This window comes from Ranitomeya imitator, chromosome 3, assembly GCF_032444005.1.
Source record: "Ranitomeya imitator isolate aRanImi1 chromosome 3, aRanImi1.pri, whole genome shotgun sequence".
Lineage (NCBI taxonomy): Eukaryota > Metazoa > Chordata > Amphibia > Anura > Dendrobatidae > Ranitomeya > Ranitomeya imitator.
In genome coordinates this window covers 281,164,592-281,172,490 of record NC_091284.1, presented here as the reverse complement: position 1 = coordinate 281,172,490, position 7,899 = coordinate 281,164,592, and positions in this window count along the sequence as shown.

Below are 7,899 nucleotides of genomic sequence, written 5' to 3'. Positions count from 1 at the left end.
CACTAGCTGTTCCATAATGGGACACCTCGTGTGCAACACTGGCAGCTGCGGATGGAGTGGTCGTGCGACAGCGCTCTGTGGATGAGCTTTCGCTTCTGGAGGAGGAGGAGGAGGTGGGGTGGCGAACGTCTACAGCCAACTGTTTCCTAGATCGTGGGCTAGGCAGAACTGTCCCACTATTGCTGTCCCCTGTGGACCCTGCATCCACGATATTAACCCAGTGCGCCGTGATGGACACGTAACGTCCCTGGCCATGCCTACTGGTCCATGCATCTGTTGTGAGTTGCACCTTCCCACTGACAGACTGCCTCAGTGCATGGACAATGCGATCTTTGACATGCTGGTGGAGGGCTGGGATGGCTTTTCTCACAAAGAAGTGGCGACTGGGTAGATCATAGCGTGGTACAGCGTAGGCCATCAGGGCTTTGAAAGCTTCGCTTTCAACCAACCGGTAGGGCATCATCTCTAACGAGATAAGTCTGGCAATGTGGGCGTTCAAACCCTTTGTACACGGATGACAGGATGAGTACTTTCGTTTCCTAACAAAAGTCTCTTCTAGGGTGAGCTGGACTGGACAGCTGCCTATGGTGGAACTAGCGGTGGTGGTGGTTGTGGACATGGCAGATTGAAAGTGAGTTGGTGATGTTGGCCTACATACAGTGCTTCCTACCAATAACCTTCTGACTCCCTGACTGCTTTGGCCTAGCGACGATCCCTCCACATTTGCTGCTGGTGTCCTAACCGGTGGGCTTACAGTGAGGGAAGCAATGTTGCAGTGCTGACTACCTTCATTCAGACCTGGTGCACCAACGGTACGGGACGTTAGGTAGTTAGTCCAGGCTTGCAAGTGCATGCTGTTTAAATGTCTACGCATGCACGTTGTATTTAAATTGTTAAAAATCTTCCCTCTGCTAAATGTCTTTGAGCATTTTTTAGAGATCACTTTTGACTGATCATTGGGACCTTGGTAAAAAAAATGCCACACTGCACTCTTCCTACTATGGAATTCCTTTTCTGGCATTGCACGCTGTGCAACTTTCACAGGATGGCCACGCTGTCCTAAAACTGGTTTTGTCAAACGTTTTTTGCCCGTTACGCGCCTGCCAGATGACAGCTGTTGCGATGTAGATTGGTGCTGCTGTAGATAACCCTCCTCCGCTTCTGAGCTAGTGGCAGCGCCACCCTCTTCCCCCAATGGCTGCCAATCTGGGTCGACAACTGGGTCATCTATCACCTCCTCAATGGCATGTGCACCTTCCTCAGTGTCACCGTGTAAGGTGCTATAGCGTTCGGGACAGGGCACCATAGTCTCATCAGGGTCAGATTCTGGCTCAGCAAACTGCGAGGGCAATGTAGTGATCTGACTCGATGGAACAGCATCATAATCTAGCTGTGGGTGTGCATCAGTGCACTCCATGTCCGATTCTTCTTGTAATGGGCAGGGTACAATTTCTCTTTCTAACCCAGGCACGGTATGTGTAAAGAGCTCCATGGAGTAACCTGTTGTGTCGCCTGACGCATCCTTCACTTTCGGTTTGGGAGAAGGACACAAGGAAACGTCTTGTTCCTGACCGGGAGCATCCACTGACGACTGGCTGCTGTGACATTTTGAACTTTGGGAAGAGGAGGCCAAAGAGCTAGAGGCTGAGTCAGCAAGGAAAGCCAAAACTTTTTCCTGCTGCTCCGGCTTTAAAAGCTGTTTTCCTACTCCCAGGTAAGGGAGACTTCGAGGCCTTGTGTAGCCAGACGATGACGCAGGCTCAACACCTCCAGCCTTAGGTGCTACTGTGCTTTCGCCACTACCACCAGATGCAGCACCACCATCAGTACCAGCTGACAACCCCCGCCCACGGCCTCTTCCACCAGACTTCCTCATTTTTAGGGGGGAGACACAGAAGCACAACTCTGGCCCAGTGGTATTACAGTAAACTATGAACGTGCCAGAAAGTGGCTGCCTGATATATACGACACACTAGCAGTACAGCAGAATATACACTGTGTGCAAATTTTATTCTCCCTTTTTTTGGGGGGAGACACAGAACCACAACTCTGGCCCTGTGGTATAACAGTAAACTATGAACGAGGCAGAAAGTGGCTGCCTGATATATACGACACACTAGCAGTACAGCAGAATATACTCTGTTTGCGAATTTTAATCTCCCTTTTTTTTTGGGGGGGGACACAGAACCACAACTCTAGCCCTGTGGTATAACAGTAAACTATGAATGTGCCAGAAAGTGGCTGCCTGATATATACGACACACTAGCAGTACAGCAGAATATACACTGTGTGCGAATTTTAATCTCCCTTTTTTTGGGGGGGAGACACAGAAGCACAACTCTGGCCCAGTGGTATAACAGTAAACTATGAACATGCCAGAAAGTGGCTGCCTGATATATACAACACACTAGCAGTACAGCAGAATATACACTGTGTGCAAATTTTATTCTCCCTTTTTTTGGGGGGAGACACAGAAGCACAACTCTGGCCAAGTGGTATAACAGTAAAATATGAACGTGGCAGAAAGTGGCTGCCTGATATATATGACACACTAGCAGTACAGCAGAATATACACTGTGTGCGAATTTTAGTCTCCCTTTTTTTTAGGGGGGAGACACAGAACCACAACTCTGGCCCAGTGGTATAACAGTAAACTATGAACGTGCCAGAAAGTGGCTGCCTGATATATATGACACACTAGCAGTACAGCAGAATATACACTGTGTGCAAATTTTAATCTCCCTTTTTTTTGGGGGGGGGGAGACACAGAAGCACAACTCTGGCCCAGTGGTATAACAGTAAACTATGAACGTGGCAGAAAGTGGCTGCCTGATATATATGACACACTAGCAGTACAGCAGAATATACACTGTGTGCAAATTTTAATCTCCTTTTTTTGGGGGGGAGAAACAGAACCACAACTCTGGCCCAGTGGTATAACAGTAAACTATGAACGTGCCAGAAAGTGGCTGCCTGATATATATGACACACTAGCAGTACAGCAGAATATACACTGTGTGCGAATTTTAATCTCCCTTTTTTTTGGGGGGAGACACAGAAGCACAACTCTGGCCCAGTGGTATAACAGTAAACTATGAACGTGCCAGAAAGTGGCTGCCTGATATATACGACACACTAGCAGTACAGCAGAATATACACTGTGTGCAAATTTTATTCTCCCTTTTTTTGGGGGGGAGACACAGAAGCACAACTCTGGCCCAGTGGTATAACAGTAAACTATGAACGTGGCAGAAAGTGGCTGCCTGATATATATGACACACTAGCAGTACAGCAGAATATACACAGTGTGCGAATTTTAATCTCCCTTTTTTTTGGGGGGGAGACACAGAACCACAACTCTGGCCCAGTGGTATAACAGTAAACTATGAACGTGCCAGAAAGTGGCTGCCTGATATATACGACACACTAGCAGTACAGCAGAATATACACTGTGTGCAAATTTTAATCTCCCTTTTTTTGGGGGGAGAAACAGAACCACAACTCTGGCCCAGTGGTATAACAGTAAACTATGAACGTGCCAGAAAGTGGCTGCCTGATATATATGACACACTAGCAGTACAGCAGAATATACACTGTGTGCAAATTTTAATCTCCCTTTTTTTTGGGGGGGGAGACACAGAAGCACAACTCTGGCCCAGTGGTATAACAGTAAACTATGAACGTGACAGAAAGTGGCTGCCTGATATATATGACACACTAGCAGTACAGCAGAATATACACTGTGTGCAAATTTTAATCTCCCTTTTTTTGGGGGGAGAAACAGAACCACAACTCTGGCCCAGTGGTATAACAGTAAACTATGAACGTGCCAGAAAGTGGCTGCCTGATATATATGACACACTAGCAGTACAGCAGAATATACACTGTGTGCAAATTTAAATCTCCCTTTTTTTGGGGGGGAGACACAGAACCACAACTCTGGCCCAGTGTTATAACAGTAAACTATGAACGTGGCAGAAAGTGGCTGCCTGATATATACGACACACTAGCAGTACAGCAGAATATACACTGTGTGCGAATTTTAATCTCCCTTTTTTGGGGGGGAGACACAGAAGCACAACTCTGGCCCAGTGGTATAACAGTAAACTATGAACGTGGCAGAAAGTGGCTGCCTGATATATACGACACACTAGCAGTACAGCAGAATATACACAGTGTGCGAATTTTAATCTCCCTTTTTTTGGGGGGGAGACACAGAAGCACAACTCTGGCCCAGTGGTATAACTGTAGACTATGAACGTGGCAGAAAGTGGCTGCCTGATATATATGACACACTAGCAGTACAGCAGAATATACACTGTGTGCGAATTTTAATCTCCCTTTTTTTTGGGGGGAGACACAGAACCACAACTCTGGCCCAGTGGTACAACAGTAAACTATGAACGTGCCAGAAAGTGGCTGCCTGATATATATGACACACTAGCAGTACAGCAGAATATACACTGTGTGCAAATTTTATTCTCCCTTTTTTTGGGGGGGAGACACAGAAGCACAACTCTGGCCCAGTGGTATAACAGTAAACTATGAACGTGGCAGAAAGTGGCTGCCTGATATATATGACACACTAGCAGTACAGCAGAATATACACAGTGTGCGAATTTTAATCTCCCTTTTTTTTGGGGGGGAGACACAGAACCACAACTCTGGCCCAGTGGTATAACAGTAAACTATGAACGTGCCAGAAAGTGGCTGCCTGATATATACGACACACTAGCAGTACAGCAGAATATACACTGTGTGCAAATTTTATTCTCCCTTTTTTTGGGGGGGAGACACAGAAGCACAACTCTGGCCCAGTGGTATAACAGTAAACTATGAACGTGGCAGAAAGTGGCTGCCTGATATATATGACACACTAGCAGTACAGCAGAATATACACAGTGTGCGAATTTTAATCTCCCTTTTTTTTGGGGGGGAGACACAGAACCACAACTCTGGCCCAGTGGTATAACAGTAAACTATGAACGTGCCAGAAAGTGGCTGCCTGATATATATGACACACTAGCAGTACAGCAGAATATACACTGTGTGCAAATTTAAATCTCCCTTTTTTTGGGGGGAGAAACAGAACCACAACTCTGGCCCAGTGGTATAACAGTAAACTATGAACGTGCCAGAAAGTGGCTGCCTGATATATATGACACACTAGCAGTACAGCAGAATATACACTGTGTGCAAATTTTAATCTCCCTTTTTTTGGGGGGAGAAACAGAACCACAACTCTGGCCCAGTGGTATAACAGTAAACTATGAACGTGCCAGAAAGTGGCTGCCTGATATATATGACACACTAGCAGTACAGCAGAATATACACTGTGTGCAAATTTTAATCTCCCTTTTTTTTGGGGGGGGAGACACAGAAGCACAACTCTGGCCCAGTGGTATAACAGTAAACTATGAACGTGACAGAAAGTGGCTGCCTGATATATACGACACACTAGCAGTACAGCAGAATATACACTGTGTGCAAATTTTAATCTCCCTTTTTTTTGGGGGGGGAGACACAGAAGCACAACTCTGGCCCAGTGGTATAACAGTAAACTATGAACGTGACAGAAAGTGGCTGCCTGATATATATGACACACTAGCAGTACAGCAGAATATACACTGTGTGCAAATTTAAATCTCCCTTTTTTTGGGGGGGAGACACAGAACCACAACTCTGGCCCAGTGTTATAACAGTAAACTATGAACGTGGCAGAAAGTGGCTGCCTGATATATACGACACACTAGCAGTACAGCAGAATATACACTGTGTGCGAATTTTAATCTCCCTTTTTTGGGGGGGAGACACAGAAGCACAACTCTGGCCCAGTGGTATAACAGTAAACTATGAACGTGGCAGAAAGTGGCTGCCTGATATATACGACACACTAGCAGTACAGCAGAATATACACAGTGTGCGAATTTTAATCTCCCTTTTTTTGGGGGGGAGACACAGAAGCACAACTCTGGCCCAGTGGTATAACTGTAGACTATGAACGTGGCAGAAAGTGGCTGCCTGATATATATGACACACTAGCAGTACAGCAGAATATACACTGTGTGCGAATTTTAATCTCCCTTTTTTTTGGGGGGAGACACAGAACCACAACTCTGGCCCAGTGGTACAACAGTAAACTATGAACGTGCCAGAAAGTGGCTGCCTGATATATATGACACACTAGCAGTACAGCAGAATATACACTGTGTGCGAATTTTAATCTCCCTTTTTTTTGGTGGGGGAGACACAGAACCACAACTCTGGCCCAGTGGTGTAACACAACACTATGAACTTGCCAGAAAGTGGCTGGAATTATTATTTAAAAAAATAAAAAATAAAAAAATAACAAGCTCCCTACAATGAGCTCAGGACAAGTATGGCAGCAATAAAAAGGACTGCTTAACACAAAAATGTGGACAAATAAACAAGATAGGTAACTGTGCAGAAAGGAGCAACAGGAATTTTGCTTTTAAAAAAGCAGTTGGTTTGCACAGCACCGTGCACACAGCTATGCAGCTGCTGCACTAAAATACGACCTCCACTGTCCCTGCACAAAAAGGTGGTGTGGGACAGTGAAAATCGCTCCAGCACAAGCGGTTTGGGGGTTTATATTTCCTGCCTAACTCTGTCCCTGCTTCTGACTAACTGCAGCAACACCTCTCCCTATGCTCAGATCGGCAGAAGTAAGATGGCGGTCGGCGTGCACGTCCCTTTATACCCCCTGTGACGCCACAGACAGCAAGCCAATCACTGCCATGCCCTTCTCAAAGATGGTGGGGACCGAGACCTATGTCATCACGCTGCCCACACTCTGCGTCCTCCTTCATTGGATGAAAAACGGCGGTGACAGCGTCGTATGAAACGCGACTTTGGCACTCTGATCGTGTACCCCATGGCCGATCCCACTGTAGGATCGGTTCGGGTTTCATGAAACCCGACTTTGCCTAAAAGTCGCCGATTTATGAAAATGACCGATCCGTTTCGCTCAACCCTAGTCTCAGCGTCTTGCTCAGATTCAGGTTGTTCGCTTGGTTACTGTTGGCCTTCCAGCAAAAGCTATGGTAATCAGCAATAAGCAGTGGCAAACAGATGCTCCAGAAATGACTCTACTGAGCATGCTCTTGAGGTGGCGACTTCTCATTGGTGGTCAGTTGAAAGCTGCTCGGGTGATGTGGCAGGTTCGGATTGGTCCTCGAGTAGTCCTGTCTGACTGGACTTAAGAAGAATGTATAAAGGTTTCTCTGGAGTGCAAGCCTGCGTGCTAAGATCATTTATGTCATATGTGGTTGTGGAACATAACGGTAGTGTGGACTTGTCTGCGTGTGCTCAGAGCAGGCTTATAATCTTTAGAATTCTGGCACCTCCGGAGAGGCGTTTAGGTGAATTTAGGGCAGGCATATAGCCTTTAGATTTCCAGCACCTTCAGAGAGGAGTTCGTGTGCGGGCACACACTGTGACTGTGAGGTAGTGCCATACCTCCTCTGTTACTGTGTGTGAGTGACACAGCTTTACTGCAGAGCATATTCTTTGTTACTGTGTACGAGTGACACAGCTCTATTGCAGAGCTTCTATTCTATTGCTGTGTGCGAGTGACACAGCGTCGTGTGCTATACACTGAGTGACGTGTAACTCAGTGAGAGCTAGCTAGTGCTCGCTGTGTGTTCCGCCATTGTTCCCACTAGCTGCAGTTTTTCAACTCTGCATGGTGGACCCCGGGTTGCGATTGCACTTCATCATAATTTATATTTAGTGCAATCCGCCAACCCTAACAGTGGCTAAATTTAGTATACATAAACTAATCATACTGGCTGGGAGAATCAGATATCAGTATTAAAATGGAGCAGCCAGGCCATTTCCCAAAAAACAAATACTATGTATACAAGAACATCTGCACAT